Source organism: Lissotriton helveticus, chromosome 2_1 (genome assembly GCF_964261635.1).
Source record: "Lissotriton helveticus chromosome 2_1, aLisHel1.1, whole genome shotgun sequence".
Lineage (NCBI taxonomy): Eukaryota > Metazoa > Chordata > Amphibia > Caudata > Salamandridae > Lissotriton > Lissotriton helveticus.
The window spans coordinates 114,270,012-114,284,960 of NC_136059.1; the positions used below are offsets into that span (position 1 = coordinate 114,270,012).

The following is a 14,949-nucleotide window of genomic DNA, read 5'->3' on the forward strand; positions in this document are numbered from 1 at the left end:
TGCAATCATTGCATTGGCTACCGGTGAAGGAGAGGGCTCTCTTCAAGCTGGGTTGTATGACATACCAGGCCAGGTCTGGGACCGCCCCTGCCTTCCTCTGCGAGATTATATCTCCTTACCTCCCCGCCAGAGAGCTCCGTTCCTCCAACCAAGCTCTATTGACAGTCCCTCGCTTCAGGAAGAAGAGGTCTGGGGGGACGAGATTTGCAGTCCTAGCCCCTACTTTTTGGAACTCCCTACCTTTTGCCCTCAGAGCTTCCACTTCTTATGTGGAATTCCGTAAACTCCTCAAAACCTTCCTGTTTCCCAGACCCCCAGCAGTCTAGCCCCTGCCCTTGACCCCACCGGCTCACCGCTATCTAGCGCCAGGAAACCGTCCCGGTAACAGTGCGCTCTAGAAATTCATTAAAATTCAAATTCAAATTCAAAGGCGCGGAGATACTCCTTAGGGAGTCTATTCCCAGCGCGGTACAAGTGTGCAAATAAATAAATAAATAAATGTTGATATGAGAACATTAATTATTTTAAAATACAGATTTAGTGACATTAAAAACAATATTTTAGGGGCGTGGCCAAGATGGCGACGGAGTAGGACGTGTTTTAAGTCCCCTCCGGCGCCAGGCCTAATACAGCATTGCTCAGCACCGATCTGGGGCTCCTTTACAGCCCCCTGGCTGCGCCTGCACTCGCTGAAGGTCGTGTGAGGCGGACGACCCTGGTGTGAGGCGGAGAACAGCCCGGAGCAACACCGGACCCGGCCCGTCACAATGCGGGACGCGAGCGCGACACGGTGGGCCGCAGTGCGCGGCGGACCACCGGGAGTAGACCGGCACCTGTGGCGCATTGCAGAGTCAGAGGTTAGCGCTCGACCCCACGGAGGATAGCCCGGTCCTCCTGTGGATCGCTGTGTCGGAGGTTCCCGACTGTTGGAGGCGGCGGAGCACGAACTGCTGCGAGTGCCTGCCCTCGGCGTACAGACTACGCGAGCCCCGGGGATTGTGGCCTAGTTGCGGCCGGGACCCACAAAGTGCTGGGCAGCGGTGTCTTGGCAGCCTGAGGTGGCGGTGACTTGCGACGGACATTGCGGTGGCCCCTGATCAGGTACCGACGTCTAGAGGTGGGGGAGGAGCAACCTGCATATTTGCTGGGAGGTGTTAGAGGAGACGAGGAAGTGAAGATGTCCACCTCGCAGCGCAAGGGGAAAACTGGGAAGGAGGGTCAACCTAAGGGACCCCAGCAGCCAGCGTCGCCCTGTGCTAGCTCAGCCTCCGGGCGTTCGGACGATGAAGCCCCCGCCACCAAGGCCTTCATGAGGGCACTCTTCACTTCAATCAAAGCGGACATCTCTGAACTTCGTGCTCAGCTGGCATCGGATCTTCGTGAAGTATGCAGGGATGTCGATGGCATCGGTGAACGAGTGGCCACCCTGGAAGATCACGACTTGAGCATGGTGAACGATGTCCACCAGCTGCAGCAGGACGTGCTCTGGCTTACGAAGCAAAATCTGGACCTCCAGACCCAGGCGGAGGATGTGGAGAACCGTTCCTGCCGGAACAATATCCGCATACGTGCTGTGTCATGGGACGGTGAGGCGGGAGATCTCCGTGGCTATGTCCTGGCGCTCTTCTTACAGATTCTTGGCGAGGACGATCTCCATGACATCAAGATGGACAGAGTTCACAGGGTGGGATTGCCCAGACGGGGAGGGGGCCCACCCCCGGGGGCCCACCCCCGGACATTCTAGTCTGTGTGCATGATTTCCAGCTGAAGGAGCGAATCCTGCGGAAGGCGCGGGACCTTCCGTCCCTGCAGTTCCGCGAGCACCGTCCCCAACTGTATCAGGCTCTGGCAACTTCAACGCTCCAGAAGAGGCGCGAGTTTCGCCCAGTGACCGCCTTCCTGAGAGATCGCAACATCTCTTACTCGTGGGGTCACCCTTTCCGAACTGTCTTTCGATGGCAAAACAGGCTTCTTCAGGGCCTGTTGGATAGGATGGGGGATTTTGTGGAGGGGCACTTGTTTTTCCTGGGGGACTTCAACATGGTCTGGGACAAGGCTTTAGACAGCTCCAGGGCCCAGAGGGCAGATTCCAGAAGCTTTTCTGTTGAATCCAAAGATCGGGTGGGCGAACTGGGGTTGATAGACGGTTGGCGTACTGTGCACGCCCAGGCCCGAGAATATACGTTCTTCTCCCACGTTCACCAGTCTTACTCCCGTATAGACCATATTTTTTTGAGCCAAGCTCTTAGGGAAGATGTCCGTGACTCCAGGGTCTTTCCACTCTCTCTGTCTCAGATCATAGTCTTCTGGTTCTCGTGTTGCAGTGGTCGGTTGGGGTGGATGCCTTTCGGAAATGGTATTTCCCTGCGGAACTTATTAGGGATGATACCTCTTGTAAGGAACTCAAAAAGGCTGTTAGGGACTTCCTAGCCCTCAATCCCGCATCGGACACGTCAGTGTTCAATACGTGGGATGCTTGCAAGGCATCCCTGAGGGGCACTTGTATAGGCCTCAATGCGAATCTCAACAAGTTAAGGAGAAAAGAGCGGGAAGAACTAGAGGCAGAACTTGCCAGTCTGGAAAGGGCGCATAAATTGAATCCATCCCGTGCAACCCTTCGACCGCTGACGGCTGTCAGGGGAAGTTGAGGGCCCATTACACCAACCGCGCTGAGTTCACCCTCTTGCGATTGCGGCGTGCGTCTTATTCGCAGGGGAACAAGGTGGGAAGGCATTTGGCCTGACAGCTTCGGAAAAAAAGGGAGAGGGAATACATTGGGGGGATCCAGGGCCCGGGAGGCTCCCTGCAGCATAGGGACAAGGATAAGGCGGACATCTTTGGCCGGTTCTATGCTGCACTGTATGAAGGTGACTCTTTAGATCAAGGGGCACAGGACGCATTCCTTGCGGACCTCCCATCCCGCAGGTCTCTAGTGAGTGGAATGAGCTGCTGGCGGCCCCTTTCTCCAGGGAGGAGGTGTTGGAGGCTATTAAAGCCCTGAAGCCTAACAAAGCTCCAGGGCCGGACGGTTATACTGCCCTTTTCTACCAATCATTCGCGACGGAACTGGTTGACTTCCTGGTTTCACTTTTTAACGAAATGGCGGTCACTGGAACGACTTCTGGGTCTATGGCTGAGGCCATGGTAACTGTGATCCCCAAGCAGGGGAAGGACCCCTCCAAGTGCGTGTCGTACGGCCCAATAGCACTCCTTAATGTGGATGCCAGATTGTATTCCTCTATCATTGCCCGCAGGCTTCAGGACCTGATGCCGGCTCTTGTCCATCCGGACCAGTCTGGGTTCATTAAGGGTCGATAGACGCATGACAACTTGCGGCGGGTGATGCATTTGATAGAGAAGGCTAACAGGTTCCGCATTCGGGCGATACTAGTTGGACTGTGTAATATCCTGTATATTGAGTGTATACATATCTCCCACTACTCCATCTGTAGAACACTCTGGTATGATGTAATTTGGAGTGTTGTTCTATGAAGCTGTCAGTTGGAGTAGGGCTGAGTGCCAAGCTGGGCACTCCTGGTGGGGCTATCTACTGATGTATCACTGATTTCCACCTATCTTCAATAAATCTACCTGAATATCACCTACCTGCGTGGAGTCAGTTATTACATTAATTTGGCGACGATTTGGACTAAAGAACCTGCATCTACTACCTCTGAGGACCACTGAAGACATCCTTTGTTCCTACTCAACCTCAAGTAACTTCAAGCAACCTACAATTTTGCTCCAACTCTTCATCTGGCATAAATCAGCCCCACCAGTGACCACCCACCGGTCGCCCTCAACGCTTAAGTGCCAGTTAGAGTTCCTGTTTCTTCAATGAGGGTAAGCCTGCCAATATGCGTCCTGCGTGATCTGTTTGCCTATTACTTGCCTACACACTTTTGCCTGCTTTTCCCACAGTGTGTGTAAAAGACTTTCTTTACGACGCAAGCAGCACCTTTTCATTCAGTTTGTGTGTCCTCACAGCGTTCCCTATTTACAAGAAACAAGGAGTTGCACTTCCTTTTACAGTTCAAGCCTCAAGCCTCTGCCTGCTGTAATTGTTCCTACAGCGTCTATTTCTTATGCTACACAAACCGGTTCCAGTCTTTACGCAATTTAAGTATGCCTGCTGTCTCTACAGTTCATCTTGCTGTTTTCAAAAACGCTTTCCCCAGCGATTACCAGAAAATTTGTAGTATCCAACAGTGTCTTTTATCGACTGAGAATGTCAAAGTAGACTTTTCGCTGTAAAACTGGCTTAACAACATATCACCATTACTTGGAAATAATTTAGTTTTGGTGTGGTAATTTATTTATTTTCTGTACATTATTTTTACCTATTTTGAGGGAAATATCACTGAAAATCAAGCCACTGCAATGCTAGTCAGTTCAACCGTTATTTACCACAATTTAAAATGCTGGGCGTGTGTCCACGCTCCTACCTGTTTCCTCCTCGAGAGCTCCTGTGACGTATCTTCTTCTCCCGGTCCTCTGATGCTGTTTGTGCATGGACGTGCCGTGAGCCACACGGGAGGACGTGAGAAAGCGTGCCTCCATTTTTTTTATCATTCTGCCAACCACGACGTTATTGCGCTCCGATATGCACATGCTGAATCTTTTCATTCGTTTTGCCAACTACTGTTTTCTTCCATGCCAGCGGTAAAGTGACACCAGTTTTTCTCATGTCCTTGAAGAAATCTATTTTACAAGCTTACGTTTTTCGGATGCTGCACATAGAACGCTGTACAAAGTCAAAGGTACTGTGTTTTTATTCTTCTTGGTGAGAGAGTTGGAGATTTACCCACAGACTGTTTTTTACTTTATGGATATCTTTCTCGGGGGCTAGTTTCGAGCTCCGGTGTTCCCTCCACTTATACACGGTGACAGGCACACCACTGTCACAAAGATATGAGGGTTAAAAGTTTGTTTTTACTTCACTGTCATTTGTAATTTTCGATGTATCAAAGAAGGCTTTTTCGACATAAGATGAAGTGGCTATTCATAAGTAATGAAAGATTATTTTAAGAGATGCTTCACTTACGTTTGAAAAGAGGAAATCCTTCTCAGAGTTATGCAAGTTCGATATGTACTCAGTACACACTGCGCTGTACAATGCTGCCATCTAGTGGCTTTATTTCTAGTACAGATTTATATCATAATTGCTTAACAGTTTAGTCTCTTTCCTAGTACAGCCTATGACTTAACTGTATTATAGTTTTACAGTTTTTGAGGGTTTGTGTTTCCTACAAGTTAACGGAACATGCGTCTTGGCATGTTTTAGGGTTTATTATATGCAGTGGTATGTCCCTGTGTGCTTTAGTTACCTTGTGCCGCATTCATATGCTGTTCACTGGGTTTTGTTAGAACCTTGTGTACCCTTACTTGGGGGTTGGGTCTAAGTTTTATCTCTTGTTATTACAGACTGGATGCGGAAAAAGCGTTTGATCGTGTTGATTGGGGATTCATGTTCCGCACCCTGTCCGTTTTTGGCTTTTCGCGCCAGTTCCTCACCATGCTTCGGGCCAATTACAGCAGCCCTAGCTCGAGGGCGATGATTAACGGACATCGTTCTGCCTGTTTTCCTCACTCACGGGGTACGAGGCAGGGTTGCCCCCTTTCCCCTCTCCTCTTCACATTAAGTATTGAACCTCTAGCAATTGCGATACGGGAGGAGGATCGAAGGCATTCCCTTTACAGGCGAGCAGCACAAGATCTCCCTATTCGCTGATGACGTGCTGTTGTCCCTAGGGGATCCAGTCCACTCACTGCCACCTGTTCAGGAAGTACTTTATCGATTTGAAGCAGTGGCTGGGTTCAAGGTTAATTTTGGCTAGTCCTACGTGCTGAATCTAACCCTCTCCCCTGCCGAGGTGGAGCAGGTACGCTTGCTCACGACCTTACCGTGGGCGTCTGCCTCGCTGTTATACTTAGGAGTGCGCCTGACCGGCACTACGGGAGGGGCCCTTCCGGCCATGGAGGGAAGGAGGCTGTAGAGCGCTTACGCATCTGTTCCATGGAGTGACCCCGCTTACGTTCCACAACTGCATGCGGGACTATGGGGTCCCGCCCACTGAGCGCTTCCGCCATAACCAACTTCTTCACTGGGCGACTTCGGCGGGGGTGAACGAGGCCGCTACCCAGACGCCTTCCCAGTTCGAGTCCTTCCTTCTCCGCACATCTACTATGAAAGGGGCGATCTCCTTCTTGTACAGGCTGCTATTGGCCACTGCGATTACTCCGCGCCCCCGCTACATGGAACACTGGGAGGTCATACTGGACCGTGACATCTCAGATGACGAATGGAAGCACCTCTGGAGCGATATTATGACACACAACCACTCAGTAACACTTAGGGAAGCCCACTTGAAGACCTTGCAGGATTGGTATCTCTACCCGTCCAAGCTCCACCGCATTTTCCCAGCATCCTCGTATAAGTGTTGGAGGGGTTGTGGCTTCCTGGGGGATTTCCGCCACATCTGGTTGGACTGCTCGATCATTCGCCCCTTCTGGGCGGAAATCCTAGCTCATATCAAGGACATTCTGGGGTATCCGATTTCGGACTCCGTAGCCCATGTTTTGTTGGGACTCCGTGACCCGCTGTTAGAGCATCAAACTAAAGCGGATAAACGTATCCTGTGGCTGTGCTTGGGGGCCGCTAAGCTCACGTTGGCGGCGGCGCCCTGGCCTTGTCACTGTGGCATGCAAGACTATGGGGTCTATTGAGCATGGAGAGACTGGCGGACATCTTCCTGGGCAATTTTAAAAATGTTATGTTCTGATGGGGCCCCTTGGTTCGCTTTTTGTCACGGGGCTTACCATCTGCGGACTGCCCGCCCACGGTCCGCGCCCTTCACCTATTCCAGGTCTAATCGGTTTACATGGATGTTGCGCCTGGTCATGCTTGACTGTGTGGTTGCCACCACCGGGGGGCGAGGGGGCGGGGAAGGGGGAAACCAGTTGTATCTGTAGGGTTGTTATTGTTGCGACACTGTTTGCCAAGGGGGCCGTTAGACTACTGAAACCGTACTGCGCTCTTCCTTTACCGGGCACTTGGCCAAGCTCAAATTCCCGCCTAGAACTCCTTGGAGTGCGCTGGACTTATGAACTGGACTTTGCTATATAGCTTTGTTGCCCCATCTTGCAATCTCTCATATGTCTTTTTTTTAGAGCTGTGATGGCAACCCCTGTGAGGGGCTTTTGATGGAAATGTCGCTTGTATCTCTCTTCCTGCTTTTTCTTCACTTTTTTTCTTCTCTTTCTCTTGCAAAACTCTAAATAAAAAATTTTACAAAAAAAAACAATATTTTAATAATCATTCATTACATAATTGATATTCATAAAATTACAATAAAACCCCAAAAAGTGGCAGAGATTAAGTCTTCAAATATAATGCAATATAAAAGACTATTTTATGAAATAGGAAATTATCCTGACGGACTATCCTACCTAATGACCAAGTGTCAGCTCCACATATGCAAAGCTGTACTGTCAAGTCTTATTTGTGCTGACGTGGTGCTAGGTCCGGCGTGCTCTCATGAAGTAACGAGCCTTGCAGGGTGTTTTTAAAAAGCGCGCGCTGTGAAGAGCTTTCCTGTGTCCTGCAAGCTCCTCTTGCTGGACAATCAGTGATAACAGGCTTTTATTCACTGCAGAGTGCCCCAGTACACTTCCCCTCTCCCGTTCTGAACTGATCAAAATTGTGAGCTGTCTCTGGCAGTCACTTCTACCCGACCCTCTCTTTGCTCCCTGGGGTGTCACCTTAAGGGAATTTAAATGAAAAGTAAAGGAACCTGGCTCAGGCATTCACCTGGAATTGTCACACTTCTCTCCTGCATTTCCCTGCTAATCTCTTGACAGTGTGTGCGAGGGGGAGAGAAAGGTCTGTGTGAACAGGTAGAGGGCAAGAATACACACCCCACAACGTGTCTGACTCCCCCCCACTGAAGTGTAGAAAAAATACAGGGGCATATTATCAACAAACAGAGATGATTATCGATAAGCGTGTTTAGCACGGTTTTTCTTATCACCAGCCATCGCTGGATTTTATCGCCGAGATAGCGCGTTATTATCAACGCTTATCTCCAAGGCGATAATAAATCCAGCGATAGCGGGGAAATGCAGGAATATCGCATGAAATCCAGCGATAAATACTCAGCGATAGGTAAAACCTTGATAATACGACATGGTGCACTTAGCCTGACAATCCACCTCTCATAGGATAATATAGCTAAGTCAGGAATTTTGCAGATGTTAGATTCCATCGTTAATGGGGGCTTAGGGGGATTTAAATCGTCACTACGTGGGTCTGGGGCATCGTTGTAAATATTGCGAAGCTGCAAAAGCTATGTATTCCCATGAAGTTATGTGAGGAGCGCCTACTTTGCATCTCATCAGTGATGCGATGCAAGGCGTTAGTAAAACGGGTGCTAGTACAAGGAAACACGCGCTAAAGCCTGTTAGCGTGCCCTTGATAATACTGCGATTAAATTATTGCCTCTTTTTGTCCGAAAACGGCTGCTAAAGCGGCGAGAATGGGCTTGATAATATGCCCCACAGCCTTTCAAAAAGGCAGAGAAACTCCACATGCCATCGGAAACTTGCGTTATAATATAACATCGTCAAAATGAAACTATAAGTGACTCCAACAATAAGAAGCATTGGCAATGCCAATTGGCCTCAGCATATTAATGTATATATTAATATACTGTGTTTGGTATCAGATGAATAAGTTAGCAGTTTAGCAATGACTTCAGAAATAGAAAAATAGTAATGCAGCAGTTTTAGTAGTAAAGCAGTTACAGAAGGATCAATAGAGTAGTGATAGCAGTTAACATTAGAGCATTGCTAGTAGTGTTAGCAGAACAGCAGTATGAGCAAAGTTAGTATGATAGCCGTGTCAGCAGAGTGAGCAGTTTAGCAATAACAGGAATATAAGGAGAACAAATACAATTTCACCAGGAGAATAGTAATAGGAGTATGATTACAGAAGTAAAAGTGGGACAATATTGTGAGCAGCATTATTAGAGTAGAACTGCACTAACAGGAGAACAATAATAAAAGCATTAGGGGAGCCAATAGTCCTGGCATGTTGTAGGTGTAATGTCACTTGTTGTATCATATATGTGGATGCTATGACAGAAGCAGCAAGATACCAGTAGTGTGGCACACTATGCTAAGCACAGATGTTTAGTTTACGTGTTTTAAGCCACACCCTTTATTAGATTGGCCATGCCCCTTTGAGAGACCCCCCCCATTTCTTCATCTTACTAGCAGGGGCGCAGCTAGGAGGGGGTGGGGTTATCCGCCCCAGGCAGGGGCGTAGCTAGGTCCACCCCAGGCGGCACTATTTTTGAGGCCGCGGGCCCCCGCGCGGCACCGGCTGCCTGCGTGGCCCGGGGGTCCCTGGAGCTGCTGCGGGCCTCTGGCTCTGCTGCTTCCCGCCGCCTCGGAGAGCCTGGCTATTTAAACAGAGTGTTTACTTTATCTGCCACCATCTCCCGCTCTGTCGCTCCTCGCAGACAGCTGTGCTGTGTGTGATCAGGCCCCACCGCTGGAAATAGTCCATGGAGAAGGGGGAGGGTGGAGAGGGCAGGCCGGAGGACGTGGTAGGGTGGTGAGGAGGGAGAGAGAGCGCTCCCCTCCGATCACCGTCAAAGTTTAGGGCCCTTAGTGGCGGTGCCCGTCCGAGGACAATGGCGGGAGACCAGCCAGGCTCTGGTGACACCCTCCGCCTCGGAACGCCAAGGCCCAGAGGAATGAGGCCTGGATGGGGAACTTTTGTTTTTGTAGTCAATGCATTCCCGGCTTGTTCTGCTCTGGAATTCTGTGCAAAAATACCCTGGGTCTCATTTTTGAGGCTGTGCGCCACTTTTACGCCGCCGGTGCGTCACTTTTTGTGATGCACCAGTGGCGTAAAAAATGCGCCTTGTTGCGCCATATTTACAAAGTGACGCATCTAGGTAGATGCGTCACTTTGTAAACCCCTGCGCCACATTACACCTGCGCCAGGTATAATGTATGCAAGGGGGGCGTATTGACGCAAGGAAGGGTCGTAGAAGTGACGCAGTGAAATCTATGAGATTTCACTGCGTCACTTTTAGGACGCCGTTGCGTCAAAATCTTGCGCCTGCCTCATAGTAGGCGTAAGACTGACGCAGGCCCTTTCACATGGGGATTGCCCCATGTGAAAGGACGCATTGCTGGAGTTGCGTCACTTTTGTGACACACTCCAGCAATGCGTCACTTTTGCGCTTACAGATACGTCAGAAATACTGACGTATCTGTAACTCCTTGCGACATGATGCGTCATACATTAAATATGACGCATCAGGAATGTCGCAAGGAATGCGCACTGAGGAGTGACGCATCGTTGCTTTCACGCAGCAATGCGTCATTTCTCATAAATGAGGCCCCCTGAGCGATGCAAGATGTGGAAAAGTGTACTATGAATTAAAACTGCTACGTTCTCCTAAGTTCACCCTAGACCCCCACACACAGGGGCGTAGCTGTCGGTGCAGCAAGTATAGTGGCACCGCCGTTGCGGCGGCCTTTATCATTTATTTGGGGACAGTCAGTGTCCTAAAATAAATTATGACGGCCGCCAGTGAGGTTCTGAAAATTGCGAATTCGTTCGTACTCAGCCTCCATTTTGTGATCGCTGCCATTTTATGTTGCCCTCACTCAGGCAGCTCGGCGAACGCGATGTTCTGGTTGTTTCTGCCTTTGCGTGTCAGGTGGCTTCTCTGCTTATGTTTACTAACGAGTGTTAGGGTCTGGCCGAGTACACTAATTCCTGTCTGAGTTGATTAATCCCCGTCCGGACTACATGTTGGTTCACACCATTGTTTCCTTTAAGTTATCTTATCTGCTGTCCTTCGCTACATGTCTCGTGCATTCTCCTGTTTCACGACTGTCCTTCCACGACACACAGCTGTGGCGAATAATGTGGATTCATTTTGTAATTTGCTTAAGGGGTCGAGTGACAAACGGAACCGGGAATTTGAGTTGCCTTAGTCTTAAAACATTGTCTATAACGTTTGCCTATAGCTCATGCTCTTGTGTAATTGCCTTTTTGCATTGTATTGTATCGTATATAAACCTGTGCGCCACGGAGTTAAGTGGCAGTCTCTTTTGAACCTCATTGCACTGACGACTTCTAAGACCACTGTACTAGCTGCAGCTAATAAATACCATCTTCTACGCCAGACGAAGAGTCCGTGTCTCTGTATTTGATAAGGCAGGTGAATCCCGGGGATTTAGGCGTACCCTGCGCCGCCGGGCCTTAAGGCTGCGATTCTCCAACTGGCGCCCAATGTGGGGCGACTTCCGCGGTAGCGGTTGAGCCCGAGGGTCGTGAGGAGCCCCGCAAGAAAATTCCGGAGGAAGCGCACCACATGATCGACCCCTGTATGTCGGAAGTGGAGTCTTTGACAGCGCGGTTACTCCTCTCCGACGGCTGCTAACGACTGCTGCCCTGACTGTCGCCCTGCCTTGGACCCTTCTGATGACGTTTGGTAAAGCGAGACGATAGACGGACCTTCACTGGTGTAGAACAATCCTTAGTTAAGTATTTGGTGGGTCGCTCCCACAGACCTTTGTTTTGTTTTGTTTTTGGTCATTTAGGTATTGCAATAGCTGAAGCCAAGGGGTGAGTAAGATTGTACTATTTCTCTGATCTATACCCCTTGTTGTTTGTGATCAGTCTAGAGAAGTGACGATGCCTGGGCTGAGTAAGTTTAAGAGATTTTGGGGCATATTATCAAGGGGGTTTATCTCCGCTTTTTTGGCTTTAAAAGCCAAGAAAGCGGAGATAAAATTATCTCCCTATTACCAAGCTGTCGCTAACACCAGTTAGTGACAGCTAATAGGAGATAGCGACCATCTTGGGCCCCGCTTTGCATGTCAGTGATATTTATCACTAATGACATGCAAAGTGGGCGTGCCAAGATGTTAGCGACTGGAAACAGTCGCTAACATCGCTATCTCCTATTACCAACTTTTGGAGATATTCGCGCTAATTTCCACTCCCGCAGGAGATCGTATTGTGGACTCTGGTGGGTGAAACCAATAGCGCTACCACGCGCACACACACCATTGCAGTAGAAATACTGAAAACATTCATCAGAGGAATATCAATCCTAATTTGTAATTTACATATCATTTAAATATAATTTCGTAATTGTAAAAACACAACCTGAAAAACCTGGAATCGAACCCTGAACCTCTGGGATAGGAGGCAAAAGCCTTGCCCCTAGGCCACATTGACTCAGTGCAAACCAATAAGCACGTAACCTGAGAAAGTCTGTGGACACTGTCAATGGGGGAAGGCTACCAGGGCAGCGCGGCATTGTGAGTTCAGCGGGGGCACAATTAAGACTGATTAGGCCACCCGCGTTAAAGTTACACCGCCGTAACCGCGGTCAAGAATAATAAATGGGAAAAGGAGATCGGGAGGAGCTTCGCGCGATTCCAAGATGGACGCGTGAGCCAAGGTCTCCCGAGACCCCCTCTGCCTCCTGCGACTATCCTGTCATCTATCCTGAATCTGACGACGGGTACTTTTCGCTGATGCCCTGCTGATGCCAGCGTTCTTTCCGAATTTTGTTTTGGCCGTCGGACACTGGATTTCCTGCGTCCTGAACTTTGAGGCCTACGGCGTATGCCAACCGGGGGCTTGCGTCCCCGAGGTACCCGGGTGGCAATCGAACAACATCGGCCGATAGGCCACGCCCCTTGTCCCTGGTGTACTTTTGGTTTCGTTTCTGCTCCTTGGTGTCCGCCCAGTTCCCGAGCGGAGTTCTGATTCTATACCGCCAGCCTGGTCCTAGTGCTGTGCCCTTCTACACTCGCGGCTTCGCACCCACCACGACGAAGAGCGTTTTGCCTGGTCTCCACGATTACGGTCGGAGTTCCCCCCCCCCCGTCATGACGGGCAGGACAGTTGTCGAGAGACGCGGCACCAGAGGCTCATCCCGAGGAGGGGCCACCCAATCTCAGACCATTGATCGATTTACTCGTCCGAAGGGCTCCCCGGGCGGCTTGAGTGGTGCACTGGAGGAAGCTGGGGATGGCACTCTTGATGACGAAGAGCCGACTCTGAAAGACGTGATGGGTGCTATTGCGAGTGTTCAATCCAACATGGGCCAGCAGTATGAAACCCTGGCTGCAAAAATAGACACGGTGGCGGTTGATGTTTCCCTCATCAGAGCGGACCTTGGGAAAACGAATGAGCGAGTCAAATCTCTTGATCTCAAGACCGCTAGTTTGACCGCGGATGTCTCGGACCTCCAGACCACGGTCCGTAACCTTCGGACTACATGTGACCTGTTTGCTACTCGGTTGGAGGATTTTGAGGGCCGGGCCAGGCGCAACAACGTCCGCATCGTTGGTGTCCCGGAAAATTCGGCCGACATGCCTGTGGATATCCTGGTGGAAGATCTCGTTTTGAAGCATCTGGCACCGAAGGGCCTCAGTAAGTTCTTTGCGGTCGAAAGGGCCCATCGTGTCCCGGGAGGCAAGCCAAACTTGGGAGCCGCTCCACGGCCTATAGTCGCTAGACTATTTAATTTTCGCGACAGAGACGCTATCCTGCAAGCATTGCGTACCAATGGGCCTACTAAATTTGGGAACGCTTCAATAAGTTTTTATCCAGACTTCACGCAAGCAGTACAGAAGCAAAGGATGGGCTTCATGGGCGTGAAGAGGCGACTCAGGGAATTGGGACTGAAATACTCTATGCTTTTCCCGGCGCGTCTGAGGATCGAACGTGCTGATCGTGTTCTTTTCTTTGACCGCCCTGAGGTGGTAAGTGACTGGCTGGACACTTTGCCGATGCGGAATGAGGACCCGGACGACTTGAGGGGAGCTGAGGGAGGCGCGGAGGACCAGGAGCAGTGAGTCTACGTCGGCGAGCCGGACTTTATTGCAGTGGCTGCTGGACTGTGTTATAAGCATTATGTGATTACCCGGGGGTGTGGGGGGGGTCTGGATGATCTTCCTCCTCTGGGGACTTTTCTCTCTTCTTGTAGGTTAGTTTAATGGGGCGACAGGCACACTGCAAGTTGGGGTGGCTTCTAGGTCTACCGCAGGGGTGCAGGGTGGGGGGTTTGTTTCTGTGGGGTTTCCTGGGGGTGGGGGGGGGTTCTTTTCTTGTTGGTTGTTTCGAGGCTGTGCTCTGTTTTCCAATAGCTTTCTTGTAACTGTTTCAGTGTTGGGGGGGCGGTCGCTTCACTTCCGGGATGGGGGGTAGGGGACTCAGAGTGTTGAGCTGGAATGTTAATGGTCTTGGGGACAGGATCAAACATGGGATTGTGCTGCAATATTTAAAGAGGTGCTCCCCGGATGTGGTCTTGCTTCAGGAGACCCATTTGGTGGGCAATACATGTCATGCCTTGAATAGACGAGGCTTTCGTTTGGTGGTGCATTCCGGCTTTACCTCGGGATCGAGAGGGGTTGGTATCCTGGTCAGGAATTCCCTTCCCCTGGAGGTAGATACTACCCTGTTGGATGATAGGGGCCGCTATGCTGGCATTACTGGGAGATGGGAGGGGAAATTGATTTCCATACTGTCTATTTATGTTCCGCCTGGGCTACAATCTACCACTTTCTCTGACTTGGGCGAGGTCGTTCTGGGCTTGCCCGATGGCTTGCTTGTGTTGGGTGGAGACTTTAATTCCGTGGTGAGTGGCGATAGTGACCGTAGCCCTCCCCGGCTCCTCCCCACATCGCAGTTATGGTTGGGGAAATTCCTGGATGCCTTTGGGTTGGCCGATTGTTGGAGGCAGTTGCACCCTGACCAACGTCAGTACACCTTTCACTCGGGGGCTCACGGTAGTCTCTCTAGACTTGACTATATCATCATACCTATGGCTCACTTGACCTCTGTGCGTGAAGTCAGGCACCTGGCTAGGGGGATTTCGGACCATTCACCGATGTGGTTACACTTGG

At 50.4% G+C, this 14,949-nt stretch overlaps 1 protein-coding gene and 1 long non-coding RNA gene across 4 annotated transcripts in view; one reads left to right on the plus strand and one right to left on the minus strand.

Moving 5' to 3' along the window:
- The window catches only part of LOC144819240 (protein FAM200A-like), a 338,184-nt gene extending 333,641 nt beyond the window's left edge, over positions 1–4,543 (minus strand). For all 3 annotated transcript variants that reach the window (XM_078677215.1, XM_078677214.1, XM_078677213.1), the window contains exon 1: positions 4,446–4,543. The gene's annotated coding sequence lies outside the window, so the exon portion shown is untranslated. The remainder of the gene's footprint in view (positions 1–4,445) is intronic.
- A 77-nt stretch (positions 4,544–4,620) lies between these two features.
- LOC144819241 (uncharacterized) overlaps positions 4,621–14,949 on the plus strand; it is a 63,122-nt gene continuing 52,793 nt past the window's right edge. Inside the window, exon 1 of the long non-coding RNA XR_013607243.1 lies at positions 4,621–4,760. This is a non-coding gene — a long non-coding RNA (uncharacterized LOC144819241). The remainder of the gene's footprint in view (positions 4,761–14,949) is intronic.